Source organism: Cydia splendana, unplaced genomic scaffold, assembly GCF_910591565.1.
Source record: "Cydia splendana unplaced genomic scaffold, ilCydSple1.2 scaffold_80_ctg1, whole genome shotgun sequence".
Taxonomy (NCBI): Eukaryota; Metazoa; Arthropoda; class Insecta; order Lepidoptera; family Tortricidae; genus Cydia; species Cydia splendana.
Genome location: NW_026946906.1, coordinates 232,609 through 257,786, shown reverse-complemented (window position 1 = coordinate 257,786; position 25,178 = coordinate 232,609). Strand labels below are relative to the sequence as shown.

The 25,178-nt window shown below is 35.9% G+C and overlaps 2 long non-coding RNA genes across 2 annotated transcripts; one reads left to right on the top strand and one right to left on the bottom strand.

Annotated features, from left to right (window-relative positions):
- Positions 1 to 2,996: 2,996 nt before the first annotated feature.
- LOC134805920 (uncharacterized) lies at positions 2,997 to 4,499 on the top strand. Its single transcript, XR_010146430.1, has 2 exons — positions 2,997 to 3,145; positions 4,236 to 4,499. It is a non-coding gene; the product is annotated as an uncharacterized LOC134805920 (long non-coding RNA).
- Positions 4,500 to 5,118: 619 nt separating this feature from the next.
- LOC134805917 (uncharacterized) lies at positions 5,119 to 6,050 on the bottom strand. Its single transcript, XR_010146429.1, has 3 exons — positions 5,796 to 6,050; positions 5,307 to 5,657; positions 5,119 to 5,184 (listed from the first exon to the last, which is right to left on the bottom strand). It is a non-coding gene; the product is annotated as an uncharacterized LOC134805917 (long non-coding RNA).
- Between the last annotated feature and the right edge of the window lie 19,128 nt (positions 6,051 to 25,178).

The following is a 25,178-nucleotide window of genomic DNA, read 5'->3' as shown; positions in this document are numbered from 1 at the left end:
GGACATTTTGGATGACCTAAAACAAGATACTATCGTTAGTACCAACTAACACTATATCGCGTCAGTTTACTTTTAAGTACTATGTTGTACTAATTTGGACGACCTATAACAAAAGGTCCTATGGTTAGTACCAACCACCACTATCGCGTCTACTAGAGTAGTTACTAGGTACATTTGACTCTTTTGGTTTGTTAGTACCAGTTGAACATTCAACTTACTAATTATTCTCTGTTTATATCGTAGGTAAGTGTTATGATTTCGCTTATAATTTCTTTTGTTTTGCTAGTACTAGTTGAACATTCAACCTACTACTTATTTATTTTGCTAGTACCAGTTGAAAGTTCCAACCTACTAATTATTTGTTTTGCTAGTACCAGTTGAAAGTTCCAACCCACCAATTATTTGTTTTGCTAGTACCAGTTGAAAGTTCCAACCTACTAATTATTTGTTTTGCTAGTACCAGTTGAAAGTTCCAACCTACTTATTATTTGTTTTGCTAGTACCAGTTGAAAGTTCCAACCTACTAATTATTTGATTTGCTAGCAACAGTTGAACAATCAACCTACTAATTATTTGTTTTGCTAGTACCAGTTGAACAATCAACCTACTAATTATTTGTTTTGCTAGTACCAGTTAAACATTTCAACCTACTAATTATTTGTTTTGCTAGTACCAGTTGAACGTTTCAACCTACTAATTATTTGTTTTGCTAGTACCGGTTGAAAGATTCAACCTACTACTTATTTGTTTTGCTAGTACTGGTTGAAAGTTTCAACCTACTAATTATTTGTTTTGCTAGTACTGGTTGGACGTTTCAACCTACTAATTATTACTTATACCAACTGCAGCATAGATGTGATGTACAGTTTACTTCTTGCAATTTATTTTCTTGTTAGTCGGACTCTGACTTACTACTCAATTCATTTGATGCTGAGTTTACGTGTCTACTCCTACAGTAAAACAATAACAAAGCCCTCGGCATTCGTCAGTCTAAGTACGCTATCTATAGTTCTTGACTCACTTGACATCGTAACGGTCCTTGATAATTTAACTGGTCCGTTACCTGCTAGCATTGTTTATTATCATAAACAGCACATACCTATGAATATATAAATACATGTTAAGTCGACACCAAGTTAACATCGATTCATACCCATATCGTGCTATAAATAGCATTTCAATTGATTATAACTGGTTATTTTAACCGAACAATATTTATTTTAGGACATAAGGTCCATAAATTGTATACAACTATACCGACTTAATATGCAGGTTTCTTTATACGTTCCCTCATGTAAAAATATCTTAGAATTTAATTACACGACTAAATAGGTCGGTATATTTTAAGTATGAACGGTAAATACACAACTCATAATAATCATGATTTCCGCGAAGGTAGTTTGATTATTTACCCTTTATATCATATGAATTCTAATACATATACGATTTTGAGTCAGAAAATAAACCATGTACCATCTGTATTTGTAACACGCAAACCATCAGCATATTCGTTTCTGTCATTTCATGGAAAAATTCATGGCTAGTACGTCGGTGCCACATCATAGGAATAATGTAACATGAGTACATTATTTTTTGTAGTGACCCCAATTATTGATCTATCTTGCATTTATTACACTTTTGGAATTACATTTGGCAACCAGGCTCACGCACAGTAGCCATTGTCAAAGAGTTAGTGTAATAAGCACGCGTATATTTCTTCTTTGCTTAGTAAACATTCCTCCCGAGCTACGTCCCATCAATTATTTACTCAATAATAGTTGTAAAGTTAACCACTGTTCTTATGTAAACAGTCGACAAAATCAACTGTGCATATACATAATTGTTTTTATTAACATTGATTGTAAACAAAACTATAAAATTAGGTATAGGTACTAGATCTACGTTTTTACAGTAATATTTAAATTCTGCATTAGTTCCTTTAATACTCCTCTTACGTGAATTTGGAATTTCATAACCTACTTACGTAAGTACCGCCCAACAAAATCGTTGCGGTTTTAATATTTTCGCATTATGTACAACCGTACGTCACTCGTTACACTGAATATCACCTCGCCCAAAATTTTGTATTACCTGAATACAATCGGCAGCTCGGGAGGAAATGGACAAATACGGTAGCTATTAGGTTAGGATTTCCATACCTTAGGTTTGTTTTTTTTCCGCCACCGTTACCTTTCCTTTCCGTATTTTTTTTTTTGTAATATTTTACCCTCGTCGCCATCTGTGACGTCCAGGCTCCGTTGTGTACTGGGTGATCAAATGAAACAACTGTTATTGCTCGTGCACTCCGCCAGCCACCCGCCTGCCATGACACTTCTCCACGGAGTGAAGCTAGCGGGTAGTTGCGTCGTACTGTTTATTGTGTAATCGTCACAGTCAATTATTATACCATGGTCACAGTATTCTTTAAAAACGTAACACCGTTCGATGTTTGATATAAATAATTTAAAGGATTTGACGGACAGCTCGTGTTCGTCAACGTGTTTGGAATAGCTGACACCTGGGGGCCTAGCCAAAACGCATTTCGAAAAAAGATATCGCTAACGAATCGATAAAAAATGTATGGGAATGACAGGTACCGTAGATGAGTCTGTCGAAAAATATTAACGAATACAAAAATGTTAGCCAAGTTGCAATGTTGTAACGAAACGCAAAACTTTCGTTACCGGGATTCGACATCTGTCATACATTGTCTAGCCAAGTGACACTTTTGACAAGCGTTATCGCCTCCTAGGTGTCGATACGTAGCGCGAGCTATCCCCTTGCAGATAACTTACCGAAGCACAAGAAAATACCGAATAATAGTGTTTGTAAATTAGAATTTGTAATAAAAAGCATACTTCAACATTATTGTGGGCGGCGAACAACGCGGAAGTGTTGCTTAGACGCAGGCGCCGTCTGAAAAATCGCCTCTATTGAAACTTGAAACTGCTTAGGAAAGGACTGCCCTTAGCTGGTGATCTTATCATGTATGCTACGATCAAAGGATTGTGGGCCGTACGCAGCATTTCACCCAAAGGATCCAATGTGACCGAGGCGCTGAATATCTACCTATCTATAGTGACAGTGTCATGGAAAAATGGATTATGCACCCACAAATGCAACACGAAACAATGTCCCTACAAAGGTAAGAGTGAGTCAATAACTTATCCCTACTATACCTACTAATAAGTATATAAAATATGTTATTAATGCTAAAATAACTAATGTGTTCCTGTTACGTCATCAAATATAAACCGATGAACGGTGTAGATTAAATTTGGTACCCATATGCGCAATGGCAAGCACTTGTTTTTCAATAGGAAAGTGAATTGAATGTGTAAAGGCAAAGGTATATAGGTAAAGGCTTTACAAATATAGATAAAGACTTGGGAACAAAAGTTCTTCACACAAATAAATGCCCTTCCCGGGAAGCAAAACCATCACCTTCATAGGCAAGGTCACTAACAACTAGCAATATTGTAGTGTCATCCCATTTTCTTAAATTGATTTGAAAGGGATGAGACTACAGTGTTGCTACTTTTTAATTTCTACAATTTCTAGTCGGACTCTACAGTAAGCTCAAGAAGACTTGTGTTGTGGGTACTTAGGGTACTTAGATAACTATATATAGATGGTCAAACCAATTTGTCAGTCAGTAAGAACCAGGAAAACTATACTCATACTTATATTTTGGGTGCTAGTACTGGTATATGACAAAGCTAGTATGATTCTCTCTGTCTTTGTTTGAAATGAGACAGTCCTTTGACAAACTATACTTAAATACATAGACAACACCCATGACTCAGGTACAAAATATCTGTGCTCATTACACAAACAAATTTCCTTACCGGGGATTCAAACTCAGGATTATCAGCTTAACCGGCAGGGTCACTAGTCACTACCAACTAGGCCAGACGGGCTGTTGTCATACATATACATTATCAACCATATTAATGAAACTTTTTCATATTATGAAACTTTGTATATGACTTCTTTTGGCAGGCGCAGATACAGTCAGCTGCAGAGAAAAGGTCCCACCCCTGCATACAAACTTCTATGTAGTGGTGGTACCTTTTCTCTGCAGCTGACTGTACCTACACACTATATAAAAATAATCATAACATGTACTTACACAAAACATTTAGTTTTTTTTTGTCATATGACTGGTAGAGAATAAGTATTATAACCAAATGTTACAGAGTTTGTTGAAAAACTAATCATTCATTTTGTTTCAGGTGACTTGGATATTCATTGCAGCCTTGGCATATGAACCAATACTTTATGGTGCTCCAAAGTCAGGGTCAAGGGAAGAAACTATGTCACATGTACAACCACAAAAATATATTGAGTGTTGTTTTACTATTTTAATACACTGTACATAATATATGTACAAACAAGAAAAGAATGCTTGGCTACTGATTTCATGCTGCTGGCAAAAAATACCTGCTGCATCTTTCATTAATAGATTTTCAATAAAATAAATTAACTTTTTAACCCAATCATTGTGTCATTTATTTATGGTGGTTACCACCTTAACTTTTGGTATACTTAGGAGCAGATCTGCTCCCATGTACTTACCTATATTCAACTTTAAAAAATGCATTAATTTTTAAAAGTTGTCTTTGTAAAACGACCGGTCTGGTCTAGTGAGTAGTGACCCTGCCTGCTAAGCCGATGGTCCTGGGTTCGAATCCCAGTAAGGGCATTTATTTGTGTGATGAACACTAATATTTGTTCCTGAGTTATGGGTGTTTTCTATGTATATAAGTTTGTATTTGTCTATATAAGTATGTGTATCGTCGCCTAGCACCCATAGTACAAGCTTTGGTTAGTTTGGGGCTAGGTTGATCTGTGTAAGATGTCCCCAATATTTATTTATTTATTTATTTTATTTTATTCAATTATGATTGATATATAAATTACAAATTTTTGACAGGAGCATACAAAAGGTTAAATATGAACAGCCAGTAGCTTAGCGGGTGAGATTACCTTCCCAAATTTCCATTGACTATAAATAATAAAGATGTGTTTAATTCATTTTTAACGCCTCACTCACTTAGGTATTTCTATTACTGAGTAAACAAAAATCAAAGACAGGTAGGTAATAAAAAAATAATATTAAGTAACAATATGATTTATTAGTTTTGGTTTCACAGGCAGCTTTTATCTTATCTAATGCATCTTCTTAGTCGGCGTCTTCTTTGCTGAAGGTCGTGTCTAGTTTGAAGAGTTTCCTGCGCGATGTACCATGCTTTTCCAAGTGTTCCTGTCCTCGGCGATCTTAATAGATAAATCTAATGCATAACATCTATGTATTCAATGTCCGCTTGACTTTTGTTAATTTCGAAAATGTTTGAAGTCTATGAAATAAATGAATTCACTGAGGTTACACTGATTCGGGCAAACCTGTCCACAATTTCACTTCACGGTTTGAATCAATACTAACGCTTAAAGTATTGTCTCTTCTGGTCAAGTAAGCCAGCAGTGCACGTCCTTAGCACTGGTAACTGCCATGAAGGCGTCATTGCAGCGGCAGCTCTGACTGTACGTGCCAACTTGGCGAGGACTTCTCAGCGTGGAAGAAGAGCCCGCGGAGCCGCTCTTGCCCGCTCTGGCTGCGTCGCCGCCTTGGTTGGGGCTGCGGGGACGACGGCTGTCTGAAATTGTTAAACTTTAGGTCAAAATTATATGCAATTAACAACGCACTCTTCAAATATTACACTATATAGAGTTATTTTATCACGAAATTGTGATAAACTAAGTTAAACAAATATCAACATATTTAATTTGCTTACCGATAAAACAATTATTTTCTCCAAAATTAGATTCGCTGTTCACTTGACACTCTTGACAGCTGACAGATGATGTTTCTTGACGGTTTTGAACGAGAACCACAGACAAAAATTAATTTTTACCGACTTGGCGCATAGAATGAGCGAAAACTAAAAAGATTGCCTCTTGGCTAGGTTATTATAAACATTATCGACCAGTCGCTCGCGAACGTAGAGATCGAATCGATAAGGAGCGAATGTAATTTGGCTACGGGCCCTGATCGTTTCACATCGCGAGTGCAGCGCAGCCGTCGCGTAAGTAAGCGATTTTTAGGGTTCCGTACCCAAAGGGTAAAACGGGACCCTATTACTAAGACTTCGCTGTCCGTCCGTCCGTCCGTCCGTCCGTCCGTCCGTCCGTCCGTCCGTCCATCTGTCACCAGGCTGTATCTCACGAACCGTGATAGCTAGACAGTTGAAATTTTCACAGATGATGTATTTCTGTTGCCGCTATAACAACAAATACTAAAAACAGAATAAAATAAAGATTTAAATGGGGCTCCCATACAACAAACGTGATTTTTGACCAAAGTTAAGCAACGTCGGGAGTGGTCAGTATTTGGATGGGTGACCGTTTTTTTTTTGCTTTTTTTTTTGCATTATGGTACGGAACCCTTCGTGCGCGAGTCCGACTCGCACTTGCCCGGTTTTTTATTTTATTTGTTTACAGTGAATCGATTCGTCATAAGCACGGATCAGGTCATTAAAAAAAAAATGTAAATGTGAATGGTAATTTATAGGCCTCAGTTTTATTGTCTTCCGAAGGGACTGTAAGTCCTATTACAGAATAGAACTGCCTATTAACTTCGGTGTTCTTAAAAAGACGCGCTCTGTGCCGTCGTATGTTATGCTAAACCATTGTAACTGGCCATATGCCTATTACGTAATATTAAGCTCATTTATCAACATAAAACTTACATTTTAGCGGTGAAGGAAAGCTTCCGGGAGCTTCCTTGCCGGTCGTGGGTTTACGTTCTTGATTTTCATTGAAAGATCTAAACGATGGTAACTCGAAGCACTTGATTTCATAGTCTAGTCTTTATCATATGTATCCACGATTAAATTAATTGCTAATTAACTTAGTAAAAACAAAATAATAACAAGAATTTGCTTAGGAAAACAAATATTGTAAGGTTGTTTACATTGACTTTGACAGGTATAGGCGCGGTGACGTTCTGATATCGTTTTAAACCGCAAAATTCAAAAAGCGTGAGGTAGATAAAAGGTTACAATTATTAAATAATTAACTTCTATTATATGTTTAATACATTATTATAAAAATAAACATGAAATACCTCAGTACGGACGCAATATTTGGAATCATAAAGGGAAAGATGTTAACTCAAACATACTTTTGGTTGCTTTAGTGTGCGTAGGTATCGTTGAAAAATAGCTTCATCAGCATTAATAGATTATGAACGTTAAAGTGTAGGACATAAGGCTTATGTAAACAGAATAGGATTTAAATATTTGAATTTCGAATACTGTCGCCAGTTTTATGATCGTATTGTTCGGGTATGGTTCCGTTGGGTTCGGCAGATTATGAGCCTTAATGAGTGGGACATATGACTTAGTAAACAAACAAGGATTTAAGATCTTTACTTCTAAGAGGATCATGTCGCTATTTTTATGACTGCATTGATAGCCTCCACCTTGCTAACATTAAACGATTATGAGTATTAATATGCAGGGAATAAGCACTTTCGAATAGTAAACAAACGGGGATATATGACTCTTCTTCTTGAAGCGTTGAAACGTTTGTCGCCATTTGGATATTATATAAGGCTGAGCGGGCCTTGCTTACGGGATTATTCATTCTCTAATCTTTGGCTAGCAATGTCCCTGGCTTTGGGCGTACATAGCGCTGGTGGGTGAAGTTTCTCTGCTACTTTTTCTGTGTTTGGGTTTACCTGGAATTATCCTAGTAAATTTAAGCTTGGAGATTGTGTGTCTGTGCTTGATTGTACGAAGATAATATCTATCTTTGTGGAATTAAGTTAGGACTATGGCGGAGTTTCTTTGCTTTCTTTGTGTGTGGGTTTTATCATGAAGTTCTCTATACTGTGGTTCTGGATTCAGCTTTGGGGGTACAACACCGTTACAAAGCATGGATTCAGAATGGCAGTGTTTGAGGGAATTTCATGGTTTTGTTTTATTTTGTGTGGGGTTCTTTTTGTAAAAGTAAACTATATTCTCATACCTTCCTAAAGAGTCTTTTTGCTATTTTTAAAGCCAGATCATTGTTTGGACTGACAGTTTGTCCAGCTAAGCATTCACTCCGCCTAACGGTGTCAAAGGATTGGATGGTTAGGAGTCTTTTGTTCCAAGTGTGAGAGAGCTTGGCATTCCCTTTTATATTTGCACAAGGGATGAGCATCTCACTGGTCTCAAAGTCCAGCTGTTTAGATGGATGTGGGGGCGTCACGTGTGCGCCATCCGGAGTAATCTGGGCCCACTGAAGTCGGCAGTAATTGAGGCTAGGTCCCCGCTTAAATATATTTATCTATTTCGGTGCATTGGTGCGTGCTTGTGCTGGTTGCAGGATGGAATTCTGTCATGATTGATATCATTTACTCATGGTTTAGGACATGGCAGAGTTTCTCTTGTGATTGGTATATGTGTGTGCTAGGGTACTGATCCTATTATATACATGGAATAGGGCCGGCTTACTTTCTGTATCCTAGCTTGCGAGCACAGAAGGGGGAGCTACACACTACACTGGCCTGTAGGTTGCCTTCTCGGTTTCGCCTGCCGAACTTGACAGCTTCTCGTAGGGACCACACTTGCGTATATTACAAAGCATTAGGTCGATGGTAAGAACGAACTATGCTTTGAATGTACTAGATTAGGGACAATGGGTAGGGATAGGGTAGAAGCACACACTCAATTTGTTATCTACTAGGGTTCCTTTTAGTTCTGGTCTATAAAATTTATATGGTTGATATATATTTCACAGTACGGGCTTCAAATATGGTATCATTACTTTAGAAGTCGTGCGGTAAGGTGATTAATTGTCTTAATTTCTTAGTGTTCTAATTTATCTGGGTAAAAAGATATTATATTAATTTTATCTATCACAATTCTGGTCTTCTGGAGTAGAAATGAAGTACTGGGTATTGTAATCAGGTTTCTAAGGTATTTACAAAACAAATTCTTTAATATCAAGCTGGGTTTAGGAACACAGACTTTTCTGAGATAGAAAATCGAAGAAAGGATTGTTTTAGGGACCCTTTGGCAGGCAGAAGTAATCCAGAGGATGTTTCGAGCTAAATATATCTACTCGTCTTGATATTCTTAGTCTTATAAAGTTTAATTTTTAACAAATAAACTTAGTACTTCGTTTATACCTCTAAAAATCAGATTTACTGTTTATACTCTTAGTTCTGGGAAATGGGATGAAAGGATTCGTATCCTTAGCTTTTGAATGTAAAAAAGATTAGTAATTTTGATGACTGATGGATACTTTGACACTTCTTTTCATCATCATCTAGGTGCGCTTATCTTACGAAGTGTTGGTCATAGCCCTTCCGGCTAAAATGGTAGGCTAGGTGTTTCGATTGATTTTGTAATCGGACTAAGAGTTCCCAGACTTGCATCGGGCATACGGAGTAGCACGTGTGAATAAGTCACACATCGCTTAGAAGTTGATAGTTAACTGTAATTATCCTTAAAATCCTAGGGAGTAAATGAGCTTACCTCAGGAGTGCTACTTCTATGTTATCCCGGGGACTTAATAGGCGTAGCAGGATTTTATCAACAAATATTTTTATATTTATATTATCAATTATCGTATATGCTGCATATATCTTCAATATCATTCTTGTTTTGGTTCTTTTGATGACACTTACATTACGCCATAAAACTAGTAGTATTTTCTATTCTTATAATTAAATAAAAAGGTTTCATTCTATTTCTTAGCTACGTCATAAATTATATTAAATATTCTTTAATTAAAATCTAGGTAGGTAAAAATAATATCTAAAAACCGAGTCCAAAATTTAGCTAGTACTCATTAAAGAATCTAGGTTTCCGCGGTTCACTTCGATGGGGTCCTAACTGCTAGCTAGACGATCACGACAAGGCCAAATTATAGGGGTAATTATTAAGGGGGGGTTTATTATATGTATTTATAAAGTGGGGTTTATATATATATTTGGGGAAGGTACATTTTTGGTTCCGTGACCAAGGGATCTAAAATGTTCCTTTTAGGTTCATTTTGGATACCGAGGTTTCTAAAAATAAATAATAGAAAGTAGCCCAAGTGGGTTACATTTTGGTGCCGTGACCAGGATGTAGGTTACCTGGGGTTACTACGGTTTTTTAAGATATATCTATGTAAAAAGTAGCCTTTATGGCTTTTGTTACCGTGAAAGTGGAGTGGGTATGCTTATTTTTGGATTCGTATTCTGTTGTGTTTTAAATAAAAGTCATGAAACATTAATTTTATTACTTAAAAAAAAATGAATGATCTATCTAATTTTTCTTTTACTTTATTATTCTATTGTAGTAAGGGTTACTTTCCGCAGTCGAAAACAACGTAATTTCAGTTAGCGTATTTATTACAACACTATGTACAATCACTGATTAACTTGTACGTAACTATTGTAACTTCAGCATGCGTATGCACTTATGCAGCCAACAAGCATTAATCTTCTCCTAACATAATAAAATCGATCGGTAATTTGCATCTCCGACGTCACGATTCTACGTCGACACATCGTTAGCGAGTTCTATCTCGGAGGTGGCGCCATCTCTTGACGAGTTTGGTACTACATTTTTACTCGTTCACTGCTCGCCGTAATTAGGGTTTTCTTTTCATATTTTTCAGCTAAAGATGTGTGTCATCACAACTATAAATCCATCTTCTTGCGTCATTGATACCTGAAAGATAAAGTAACAAAATTAAAGTAGGTACATGTATAGCAATATTAGCACTTATTACGGTTATTTTCACCGAAAACAATTAGACTTATTTCTCTCGCGCCTTTATTGGGCTTGTTAAGAAATATAGTTCATCGCAGGTATCAATAACAATAATGAAATAAATAAATAAATATTTCCGGGTCAGTTTTTCACATATCCAGAGCTGGTACTGCGGGTACTTGGCGGCGAGTACATACTTGTATGAATAAATACATACTTAGATACAAATAATGTCCATGATTCGAAGTAGCGGCGTCTTTGCCACGCAGCATACGTAGGCAGGGTTACTAATAGACTAGAGATAAGATAACATTACCTAAAATAGTCTAGGCGAAGATATCTAGTTGTGTAAGAAGTCATGCTTTAGTCTAAAGTTTTGGGGGCGTGTAACAGTTCATTTACACAAAAGAATACTAAGGTACAGGGGGCGTATTCTGCGACTTTCTTATTTTCTCATCTTAAAAGTCGGCAACACTTTTGCAAACTCTGTTTTGCGGGGTGTTGGTAACCATTTGCCTTCAGGCGAGTCATTTCATTTCATTTATTCGTTGTAAAATCATGTATATAAAATCAAAAACGTGTTAAATAATTAAATAAAGTCAGTCATTCATCTGCTTTTGCCTTCTATATCATAAAAAAAATATAGATGTACACATGCGTTGATTTAAGAGTTAGATCTTTGTTAGACGGCTTGTTTACTGGTAAAATATCACTCTATAACCTACAGAACAAATAATAGGGACCGTGCGCTTTGGTGGGTCTGCCGTCTTGTGGGCTGAATCGGAAGCATGTGTACACATGTGGATTGCCAAGGCAGGTGCTGCCATCTACCGTTCTCGTCGGTACGTTTTCTTGTACAAGGTAGGTTTTGCCATTTCATAGAAGGCATAATCGACACGTTTGCGCCTCGCACCAAAAATCTGACGGCCTACCATAGCCTTGACTTTTATAGAATAGTATTAAGGAACAGATAGTTTTGTTAGGTACAAATCTTACTATGTGTTCGTCTGAGTGACAACCACACATGCTAGAAATAAGCTTAGGTTGGTTACTGTATGCGAATATCGTACATTTGCTACCATAAGATAGGAAAGACAAGCATGTATGTGTATGCATGAGCTTGGATTTGAATAGGCAATACCCAGGTTGAGTAACGTATGGTATGTTTGAAAATCAGCAATAGTACGTCATACGATAATTATTAGAGATTTAGTGGAACATGCACATGTTAGAAAAGTTATCTACATACTTTTCGGTACGGAACCCTACTGTTTATTGTTTTGTCATTATTGGTAAAAGCCTCAGCGAGTTACTTTGTGTGGGCCTCCTCACTCATTATCGAATCTGCTCAAATAATTTCATTAAAATCGATTAGGATATGTAACGCGCGAAGCACCAGGACTGACCCTGTGCATACATTTGTACTATAAAGTGGGTATATTATCATAGGGTTGCTTAGGATTACAGTACTGTTCTACTGACGGTACTTTTCAATCGTGCACTGTTTACAGCCAAATAGTAGTATATAGTTGGTTAAGCTAACAGTAAGTACCTAAGAAGGTAAAACGTGGGTTTTGTCCTGTGGTTTTTCTGGGTGTAGCAGTATCAGCAGCCATTTTTGCAGCAAAGTTCTTGAGATGAAGCCAGCAAACAGGGGTCTTCATGTATCAGTAGCAGTCAAGCGCCTTGGTAGTCTGAAATAAGTTAGACAAGTACATATTAGAAAATTCAGTTCAAATAATAGCTTTAGATTTTTAGGCAATATGTCAACATTTTTCTTAAGACATCCATTCGCGGGGGCGCGATATTATTTTTAATGCATCTGTAGTGTAATGAAATATGTGGATACTTCAACAAAACCAGCCTGGGTTTGTCACGTACGCAATCATAATCATTTATTCGTCGCAATTCATGGTATTATTACAGATGTTTTCAGGTTAAATGAGTACAGCATCACATGTGCTCTCCCGAATTTCAACAATATTATCGTCAATATAATGACATAGTAAAAATATGCAAAAGTAGGCAGTACTTCATATTTTTCAAATTCCAAAAAAGTTTGAGAATCTTTGCAGGACATACTTCTATAGTTAAGTCACAAATAAGCTAGATTAAGTTTACTTAAGTCAACAGAATTAGAATAGGGTATGTAGGCTAAGCACAGTTTTCAACTCACCGCACTGTCATCAAGAGCTCTCCGCTTAGGCATTTGAAATATTGGTGTCAGACATAAGTCATGGGTTGTTTAGTTTATAATAAGTTATGTATTTATATAATGAGATGAAATACCTTTCATAAATGGAAGCAGTCAGTCGAAGTACAGTGAAGGCACCTTGACACTCCGGGACAAAGTCAGCCTCCGGGTAACACTGGAACCGGAATTATGGAAAACTTAGCTAAAGTAGGGTATATTTAAGAAAATCTACTTAAAAGTCTCATTAACAGTGTTTATTATTTACTACAGGTAGGGTCTTCACAGTTAAGAAAACGGAAAAAATAAAAATCTTAAGTTTTTTTTTGTAGAACAAATGGAAAAATTTCAAGTTATTTATTTTCTAAGTAGGATTAAGTCTAGAAATTACTGTTATACTTACTAGGGTAGTGTCGAAACACTCGGAGGAGCCTTTGTAGGCAACAATGGGAATTTGCTCCGATCAGCTTAGATGTCACCGGTTAGCGGACAGCCATCGAGTTGGTTTTGGTTGAAAAAAAAAATGAAACATACATTGTAAATAATATAACTCACAGATTAGGGGTCGAAGCACATATGCAATACAATACAATTATTGCACACCTCACATGTTCGTCGTACATGTACTGGTACAGGTTCACATTGATAGACTGCCTTTTCTAACTATCTTACTTTGTAGGTACACAATAGTCAACACCTACTCTCATTGTCTACACATAACAGTAAGGTTTATTGCGACAACAGGAATAATTATGGCAGGTCCAGGGTTATGTTCACATATCTTTATTTAAGTTACCAGACAACTACGGGATCATTTTCAAGAGAAAAATACATATTCATCATCACTTGTCATTAACATGTAAAGAAACCAGTTTATTTTTAGCTGACACTATCATATAGTTATGATTTTTACATTTCCAGGTTCGAGAAGCACTTATTTCAAAAAAAAATTAGTCGAACCATCTTTTAGAACAACACTTAAAATTCCAAATACAGTAAGGGCAAGCCTAAGGGTATTTATATGGTAACAGGGTAGTTATACTTACTGTTAAGAGTCAGGAAACATTCTTCAAAATCAGCAAATGGAGTTTTCCACACCATAATTTCAACTTATGAGAAATAACAGTTTTTGTATATCAGCACAGGGAATCATTTTATAATGTAGTTGTCAGCTTACTGAAACATCAAACATAGCTTTTAAAACTTATTGTAATACAAATAGTGTAGTGGAGGTCTAATGATATGTTAGACAGAGTAAAACGAAAATCAACCAGTCATTTTTTTTTAAATACTGATTTTACTTTGATCTCTTTCAGTTTTCCAAAAGAAATGCGGTTATGTTGCAGAACAAAGAGTAAAAATAAGGAAATATAATACAATAGGCGTTCGTATTATAAGCAGAATGTCGAAAGTAAAGAAACTACAGCTAGTCATTTATAGGTGGGATCAGTCAGAAAAACTAATTTAATGATAGGTAGGTCAAATTGCGAACAATTCTTTTCCGATTGCTGATTTGCAAGTGTATTTAACAGGGTCTCGATAGCAGTAACTTGTTTAAAGAAGAAACAAGAACATAACCTTACCTTGCTAGAAGGAATGATTCCCAACGTTCCCAACTTTGTATTTATTTCACTCGCACTGTCACACTGACACTGTCTGTACTTAGATACGTAAAATAAATAAATAAATAAGTACACTGGATCAGAAATACGGGAACTAAAGGTTCCTTGACCATTTAGATTGATGAAATAAGTAGAAGGAAATTCGTGGGATGATCTGTATTCCATTTTTCTTGGTCTTGTAGGTTCTTCGATAGATGGAAATCATTATGGACGCTCTCGGAGACTTTCTTTTTACCGTAGTATCTTTACATTTAGCTCATTGATATAATTTTGCCTTGATATTTGTTAAAGCATTTTTTTTTGCAGGAAAAAATACAACTTTCAACGGAACTTAGGAGATTGACAGTTGGTAAAATTGCCATAGACAAAAATTTCACACAGCCAAATGTAGAAGTTGTAGGACATTCAGTCTAGAATAGCTTATGGTTTGGATCAATCAATAGATCGATTGTTTAGTTTTTCACATTGTAAAAATGCGTTTTATCATTCAAATCATTCTACATAAAAATAAAAACTTAAATGATAATATATAAGGGTTTTTGTTTCAATTTTTCATTATTCACGCAAATTATTGGAAACTTACTGAGTTCACTACAATTCATTCTATGGTAAACAAATGAATTCGACCAAATTACGTAGGCTATTTTGGGGTATTGTCAAAAATGTTAGAAAGTGTTTTTGAATTTCATCGCATTGCGAAAGCACGCGGAGGCCCGTTTGTAGAAACGAACTTACACGAACGATTTCGTCTGATATTAAGAATAAGTAATAAATAAATTGCCAATTTCATTTATGCAGTGAAAGATTATTTAGCATTGTTAATAAATCTTAAAAGTACATGTAGTTGTTTCTGTGGGAAAATCATTTATTTACATATATTTATATACTAGATTTACATTTAGGAAGTAAATAGATAACGATCGTAATGGTGGCGCTACTGTCACTAGGTGACAGAACGGGATAGTCTTAATGTATCTTTCAGTAGGAGTAGCAGCGAAAGCGCTATTATTGTTTGTCCTTGTCACAGTCTCGTGCAGTTGCGTATGTTTTGTCTCTCACGGACGCACGCGTGTAGCACATCTATAGGGTCCTACCATCTAAGGCGGATGATCATAGATATCGGAAGGTAATAGATAACAATCGTGATGGTGTTGCTACTCACAAAAACAATTATTGAAGAATTATAGTTAAGTTTATTCGTACATATTGCTATAGATAAAAGGATATATTCTAAAAATCAATAAAATAAAGTTCAATTCAGCGGGGTGCGCGGGGTTCAAGTTTTGTTATGAAAGACAGTTTTTTTACGCATACATTTTCGAGTTTGCCGCCTTTGCTACAGACAAACGTGGTTTGCCAAGTTATATCTTAGAACTTTAAGAAAAATACGTCTCTGAAACTTTTGACAGTTCTTGGAATTTGTATACGCGGAGTAATTGTATTTTAAGAAAAAGTAAAATGAGTCTGTAGATTGGTTTAATAATGGAATTCCTTATGTGAGACAAATAAGAATCATAGTGAGGTTTAGTGAAGTGCATATTAACAAACTGGAGTCATGTTTCTGGTAAATTCGTGTTAAAATAAAATATGTCGGAATCGTAAACAAAATAACTTTGTTTTTGACGGAATATGTTTCGGACGAAAATAAATGTAGATGCTATCCCGGAGTAGGTTCAGAAAAAGTGCAAACGCGTATTCAAGTGAAAATTGGGTTATTTTACGTGCATTTTGCAGCCGCAAGTAACGAGTGCATTTTGTAAACAAAACAAAATTATGTGTTTTCTTGTAGTAAATCTATGTTAAAATAGTGCAGTGAGTTAAGTCAGTGATGTGAAAAAGTGATGGAAATAGTACTTATTATCAAGGAATGTGCATCTAACACGTGAGTAGAAAATTTTGTCGAACCTGGTACTTTTATAGGTTATCTTAGTATAAAAAAATATGTTATCGCTTGTTCACAGTATATACTGCATGTAGGATTTATATATAATCTTTCTAACGTTCCAAAGTTTTAATAAAATGCTCTTTTAATTTTTCTATCTACATGATTCTCGATTAATAGCGTTTATCAAAGAATTTCGTGAAGTTTGGTTGTATTTATATGTGTAGATATTTGCGTTCCTTTTTGAGCTTATTATAATGAAAAAAAAAGTTGTATTTAGTCATTATATGTGTAGGACGCTATAAAAATAAAAGAAATTCAAAAATGTGATTGTTAAATTTGTCAAATTTGTTAACACCCTGATAGCCTAACGGTCACGACTGTGGGCTACAGTATGTGATTTAAATGTTAGAGGTCCGGGTTCGAATCCCGCATAGTGAAAGCGTTTTAATTTTTTATTTTTTTGTTTGTGAATTGGTTTTAATAAATCAGACAATTTTGCAATGTTATTGCTATAAATTAGATCATTTTATGGCTTCATTATATTTAAATTATTTTAGTTTCGTGGTTTATCTTTCTTATACAAGTTGTTTTGGATATATAGCTTAATAATACAAACTGGAGATGGAGTTATGAATAAAAGTTTTACGGTCAGTAGATTAAGAACAACTAGGTACCTACTTAGTTCCTAAGAGACCTAGATGTCTAACAGTATTATGATTCGGGTTTTGTGTTAGCTAAGTACCTATATTCCAATTGAGTGAGATAACGTACGTTTGAGGTCATCATCGGTTTCGACAACTGGTCCCAAGAATTGACGTAGGCACTAGTCTGTGGTAGTTACAGTGTACAGTGAAATTTCGGGATAGCTTAGTCACATTGCTTGCTGGTAACCGGATATTCGTGACAAGATGATTGTGCTGCCTATTTGTAGAAGATAGAAGAGGAATTCCTTAGCTACTAGTGTGATCAAGTAACAACAGTCGCGGCTACTTCCTACAATCGTTCTACGGACTGCGGACAATTTCAAGAAACAATATTTCGAATAGAAGAAAGAAGAGGAAGTTAATGAACGTTCAATAGAAAAAATTATGTAATTTTAAAAACTTAATCATCATCATCATATCAACCTTTTATCGTTCGCTGCTGAGCATAGGCCTCTCTTCGAGTGCACCAATTTTAAAACTAAGTTATTATTATATTTTAATATGAGGTAGTTAAAATCAAATAAAATTAAGCCCAATGTTTTGTGAAGGGATAATATTGTTGTATGTTTGTAGGTAAATTTTTATTTGGTGTAATGTAATTATGTGACATGTCAATAACTTTAGGTTACTTAATCACGTTATTTGAGTATATTTTGCAGCATATAATTATGGTAGGTTGGCCGACGCGAACGTGGCAGCGTACTATCAACGCCGAGCTGCGGGCAGCTGGACTGATTTAGAGGGACGCGGAGCGCGAGGCACGGGACATATTCATATTCGTATTTATTGACAGGAGTGGATGGCGCCGTCTCAAGAAGGCTTTCTGTACCAATGGGGTACCATAGGACGACAACATCATCATCATAAAATCATCACCATCATTATTATAAATGTCATATAGGGCGAGTTCAGAATTGTCACTCCAAATCAAAGTCTACTTTGATGCTTATTTATTTGGGAGTATGTTTGCATTGTTTTAAGGACCAATGGGCTAATCATACCTATAAAGGCAACATACAAGTAGAATCAATACTTATGGGTTTTAAATTTATAAAACACGTTGCGGTTTTTAGTTCAGTTTTTTTTTGTGGCTTATGTTCATTGAAACAAAGTTGCTCAGTATTAAGGGGATGACATCAGAATAATATGATAACTAACCGGTATATGATTATAGCGAAATAGTTTATTTTTTGGGCTCTTGGCAGAGCAATAATTAATTATTATATCAACTATCTGAGGTTGACAGTGGAATAGTTGAGCGCGTCTCAGAAATTTTTCATTATTTGAGTGTACAGTCAACAGTATTTTACGCTTGTTCTCTTCCTCGATTTCTCGTGAGTCATGACTGAGGGTCGCGACCATCTGCGGTCGGTATTTTGTTCACCCAAACCTTCCATTTTACACAATGCCTTTCTGTTAGGAGGCGCTTGTGTAGATTCTTATTCCCTATGATCGAAATAAATAGAGATAAATAAATAACAAATAAAATTAAAAATAATTGAACAGACGTCCTGAAGTTAATGTTTACGTTTTTTTAGTCATCTAAGGCTAAAAATAATTAAAGGGTAAACTCGGGTTGAGTGCCAGCAATTTTTTTCTTTTCTTATCAGATAGGGATAAAAATAATGGGTTAGTATTGGGTCAAGGCGGGATAGGGGATGTTTTTTTTTGAGTATAAATGTAATAATATGTAAACTTAAAATTCTTTTTATTTCATTTGGATTGCTTACCAGAGCATTGGCTGTCTGTATGAATCGTGTGATAGCGTAGTTGCGGAGGAATAAAAGTTTGTGTGCACTGAGAAATTAAAGTTACGAGGTTTTATGTAAGTGATGTACGAGTGTTTGTATGCTTAGTGGACGAATGTACTTGTTTTGGGAAAACTGGATTGATACAGATAGACAAAGGCGAGAGGGTAATCCAGACTAGATTTGTCGGGTTTTTGCAGGGGAAAACCAAGGGGGGGAGACGGGGAATACACAACTAGCCAGAAAATTTTTATCAGTAGGTTAGAATCCATTGGATATAGACCCGTTCCAAAAGGGTATTATTTTGTGGCTATTACTCTACAAGGTAATAATACTTACACGACTTCTACACACCTTGTCTTGGATGAGATATATCCGACATTCGACATATGTTCATGAGCTGTGAGCGTCTAGAAGGACGAGGCTCTACTTAAGAGTAAATTAAAATTATATTTTTTTGTTTTCATTACTATACGTAATTAGTTTTATTACTTGATTAAATGGTTCTTAGGTTTAGACAAAAATAATTTTGGTGTACCAAATTGAGGTATTTAATTCTGTCAATTTTAAGTTTGTTTAATGAAAAAAAAAAACACACCCAAACAAACTTAAAGGTCGGTATATTTTATTCAAGTATAAGACACGCACCAAGAAAACGTGGCTGAGGGTGATAGGGCAATGAAATTTGGTTTGAATTCTGACAATGGAGCTTGAAAGCTTCGTACTTATAAAAATTAAAGGTCTCTTCGTTTTGCTTGGGAGGTTTTTGCTGTCTCATCTTATGCTCTTCTACGGAAGTGCGCGGCGTAAAGGGTAGAGACAGGAGTAATACTCGGTGCACCGGGTTGAGCTGGCAAGGACGAGTTAACTATTAACTTATTAGATTCACAACCTAATATCTTTGGCGAAGCGAGGTTGCTGGGGAAAAAGTTGTCATGGTTCATTGACAGAGTTCTGATGGCCTAATTTCGGAGCTGAGTCGCTAACAGTCATTTAGTATTGGAAAACACACCACATGTTTAAAAAGGGAGGGGAAATTATCCCACTAATCTAGGGAAAATTGAAGTTTTTTATAAATTCCTGAAGTAATTCATAAAACACTTAAATTGGGGGCGGCTGTAACTGGCCATATGCCTATTACGTAATATTAAGCTCATTTATCAACATAAAACTTACATTTTAGCGGTGAAGGAAAGCTTCCGGGAGCTTCCTTGCCGGTCGTGGGTTTACGTTCTTGATTTTCATTGAAAGATCTAAACGATGGTAACTCGAAGCACTTGATTTCATAGTCTAGTCTTTATCATATGTATCCACGATTAAATTAATTGCTAATTAACTTAGTAAAAACAAAATAATAACAAGAATTTGCTTAGGAAAACAAATATTGTAAGGTTGTTTACATTGACTTTGACAGGTATAGGCGCGGTGACGTTCTGATATCGTTTTAAACCGCAAAATTCAAAAAGCGTGAGGTAGATAAAAGGTTACAATTATTAAATAATTAACTTCTATTATATGTTTAATACATTATTATAAAAATAAACATGAAATACCTCAGTACGGACGCAATATTTGGAATCATAAAGGGAAAGATGTTAACTCAAACATACTTTTGGTTGCTTTAGTGTGCGTAGGTATCGTTGAAAAATAGCTTCATCAGCATTAATAGATTATGAACGTTAAAGTGTAGGACATAAGGCTTATGTAAACAGAATAGGATTTAAATATTTGAATTTCGAATACTGTCGCCAGTTTTATGATCGTATTGTTCGGGTATGGTTCCGTTGGGTTCGGCAGATTATGAGCCTTAATGAGTGGGACATATGACTTAGTAAACAAACAAGGATTTAAGATCTTTACTTCTAAGAGGATCATGTCGCTATTTTTATGACTGCATTGATAGCCTCCACCTTGCTAACATTAAACGATTATGAGTATTAATATGCAGGGAATAAGCACTTTCGAATAGTAAACAAACGGGGATATATGACTCTTCTTCTTGAAGCGTTGAAACGTTTGTCGCCATTTGGATATTATATAAGGCTGAGCGGGCCTTGCTTACGGGATTATTCATTCTCTAATCTTTGGCTAGCAATGTCCCTGGCTTTGGGCGTACATAGCGCTGGTGGGTGAAGTTTCTCTGCTACTTTTTCTGTGTTTGGGTTTACCTGGAATTATCCTAGTAAATTTAAGCTTGGAGATTGTGTGTCTGTGCTTGATTGTACGAAGATAATATCTATCTTTGTGGAATTAAGTTAGGACTATGGCGGAGTTTCTTTGCTTTCTTTGTGTGTGGGTTTTATCATGAAGTTCTCTATACTGTGGTTCTGGATTCAGCTTTGGGGGTACAACACCGTTACAAAGCATGGATTCAGAATGGCAGTGTTTGAGGGAATTTCATGGTTTTGTTTTATTTTGTGTGGGGTTCTTTTTGTAAAAGTAAACTATATTCTCATACCTTCCTAAAGAGTCTTTTTGCTATTTTTAAAGCCAGATCATTGTTTGGACTGACAGTTTGTCCAGCTAAGCATTCACTCCGCCTAACGGTGTCAAAGGATTGGATGGTTAGGAGTCTTTTGTTCCAAGTGTGAGAGAGCTTGGCATTCCCTTTTATATTTGCACAAGGGATGAGCATCTCACTGGTCTCAAAGTCCAGCTGTTTAGATGGATGTGGGGGCGTCACGTGTGCGCCATCCGGAGTAATCTGGGCCCACTGAAGTCGGCAGTAATTGAGGCTAGGTCCCCGCTTAAATATATTTATCTATTTCGGTGCATTGGTGCGTGCTTGTGCTGGTTGCAGGATGGAATTCTGTCATGATTGATATCATTTACTCATGGTTTAGGACATGGCAGAGTTTCTCTTGTGATTGGTATATGTGTGTGCTAGGGTACTGATCCTATTATATACATGGAATAGGGCCGGCTTACTTTCTGTATCCTAGCTTGCGAGCACAGAAGGGGGAGCTACACACTACACTGGCCTGTAGGTTGCCTTCTCGGTTTCGCCTGCCGAACTTGACAGCTTCTCGTAGGGACCACACTTGCGTATATTACAAAGCATTAGGTCGATGGTAAGAACGAACTATGCTTTGAATGTACTAGATTAGGGACAATGGGTAGGGATAGGGTAGAAGCACACACTCAATTTGTTATCTACTAGGGTTCCTTTTAGTTCTGGTCTATAAAATTTATATGGTTGATATATATTTCACAGTACGGGCTTCAAATATGGTATCATTACTTTAGAAGTCGTGCGGTAAGGTGATTAATTGTCTTAATTTCTTAGTGTTCTAATTTATCTGGGTAAAAAGATATTATATTAATTTTATCTATCACAATTCTGGTCTTCTGGAGTAGAAATGAAGTACTGGGTATTGTAATCAGGTTTCTAAGGTATTTACAAAACAAATTCTTTAATATCAAGCTGGGTTTAGGAACACAGACTTTTCTGAGATAGAAAATCGAAGAAAGGATTGTTTTAGGGACCCTTTGGCAGGCAGAAGTAATCCAGAGGATGTTTCGAGCTAAATATATCTACTCGTCTTGATATTCTTAGTCTTATAAAGTTTAATTTTTAACAAATAAACTTAGTACTTCGTTTATACCTCTAAAAATCAGATTTACTGTTTATACTCTTAGTTCTGGGAAATGGGATGAAAGGATTCGTATCCTTAGCTTTTGAATGTAAAAAAGATTAGTAATTTTGATGACTGATGGATACTTTGACACTTCTTTTCATCATCATCTAGGTGCGCTTATCTTACGAAGTGTTGGTCATAGCCCTTCCGGCTAAAATGGTAGGCTAGGTGTTTCGATTGATTTTGTAATCGGACTAAGAGTTCCCAGACTTGCATCGGGCATACGGAGTAGCACGTGTGAATAAGTCACACATCGCTTAGAAGTTGATAGTTAACTGTAATTATCCTTAAAATCCTAGGGAGTAAATGAGCTTACCTCAGGAGTGCTACTTCTATGTTATCCCGGGGACTTAATAGGCGTAGCAGGATTTTATCAACAAATATTTTTATATTTATATTATCAATTATCGTATATGCTGCATATATCTTCAATATCATTCTTGTTTTGGTTCTTTTGATGACACTTACATTACGCCATAAAACTAGTAGTATTTTCTATTCTTATAATTAAATAAAAAGGTTTCATTCTATTTCTTAGCTACGTCATAAATTATATTAAATATTCTTTAATTAAAATCTAGGTAGGTAAAAATAATATCTAAAAACCGAGTCCAAAATTTAGCTAGTACTCATTAAAGAATCTAGGTTTCCGCGGTTCACTTCGATGGGGTCCTAACTGCTAGCTAGACGATCACGACAAGGCCAAATTATAGGGGTAATTATTAAGGGGGGGTTTATTATATGTATTTATAAAGTGGGGTTTATATATATATTTGGGGAAGGTACATTTTTGGTTCCGTGACCAAGGGATCTAAAATGTTCCTTTTAGGTTCATTTTGGATACCGAGGTTTCTAAAAATAAATAATAGAAAGTAGCCCAAGTGGGTTACACCATCTGTGTTTTTGCATTAAGTAAGCTTAGTCTAATTGCAAAGATAATGATAGTAAGGTATATGACCTGATATTTTCCGTGCATTTCCATAATTTCTGGTACTGTGCTGCCGTGATACAAGAACCCCTAATTTTCAAACTGGTTCAGAAAGGGGCTAAAATGTCTAAAATATGCTACAATAAGAGGCCATCATCATCAGAAATACTACCTATGTTTGGTATCGCCATGGACCATTAAACAGTTACTCTAGTATCATGTTGGTTTCCAAATTACGGTCATGTCCGCCTTAAAGTTGACGAAGCCCCGCTGTCGCGGGGCTTCTATTTTCGCTCTGAGGGACGAAAGGTAACTAACAAACCTACATCGAATACCTTATTTTCAATCTTTGTATTCATATCCTTTGGAAAGTTTTTTCTTAAATAATACCGACTTTGGATGCACAGTACCGTCAGTACCTCTGTGGATTTTATTTTCAATTGAGGTTTGTGTAGGTACCTAATATAATAATAAAAAGTGCCACTGCAAAAAGCACCTTCTAGTTAAAGCAAGGGATTTGAAAGTGAAACTCTTGTATGTAAAAGTGACATATCTCTATTCAGTTTATGCGTTATTGTGAATTTTGGTTAATGATGAGTTTTAATCTTTATACATACAAAAAATTTATTTGCTATATATATATATATATATATATATATATATATAGCAAATTATTATTCGAACCTCCTTTTTTCACAAGGGTTATTATTATAGCAAAGGGTTAAATAGTGCTTCTCCTGTATGTGGGTATACATATATATATATTTAACTATTTAACCCTTTGCTATAATAATAACCCTTGTGAAAAAAGGAGGTTCGAATAATTTTTCTGTTCATGACATAATAAAGTATGTAATTGAGAGTATGCGGTCAGGTGGTTATGGACTGCTGCCTGCACAAGGCATAATAAAAATCCTGCTGCGTAAGCAGAGTAGTACAATCTTGCATGATGTAAATTAGCATATTTACTTTAAAAAAATACCCACCTGCGCAAGGTGTGGAGAAATTTACTACTATTACGTAATGTCCGCCAAGGCCTACTACGATAATTATCCAGCTGCGTATGCGGGTATTAGCGGAAATATTATTGAAAAAGCGTATATAATACGAATAACATACTTAACTGTTCCCGCCTGCATAAGGCGTGTGAATATTATTATTAAGCCAAGTGAAGATACGCCGCCTGCGCAAGGCGTGTGATCTTCATTAACCTGCTACGCTAGCAGATGCAACAAAATGGGCACTATAAGACTGGCTTAATATAATCAACAATGGCTCCATATACCACTTATTTCGCCTGCGCAAGGTGTGGAAAATTATTAGTCATTGGGAACAATAACTTATAGTCAGACATTGTTCTGAATCTGTAAAAAGCAGGGCTGCTTTCTAGTTGTTAGACTAAAATTAAACAATTTTAAAGCGTAAACACGCTAAGTACCTATGTTAAAATCAGACAAAATGCCTGCGCAAGGCGTGAAACGTCCATTAGCCTGCTGCGCAAGCAGGTATCAATTAGTTCATGGCTTCATTAACCAAATATGTATTGCTACTACAAAGCGTTTACCATACAAATATCTATTTAACATGTTTTTCTATATGCAAGATAATTCACCCCTCATGTAAATCTCTGCCTACGATAGGCATTTGAGAATTTAATCATATTTTCGCTTGGCTGCGAAAACACACCCCAAAACATTAAATTGTCCCG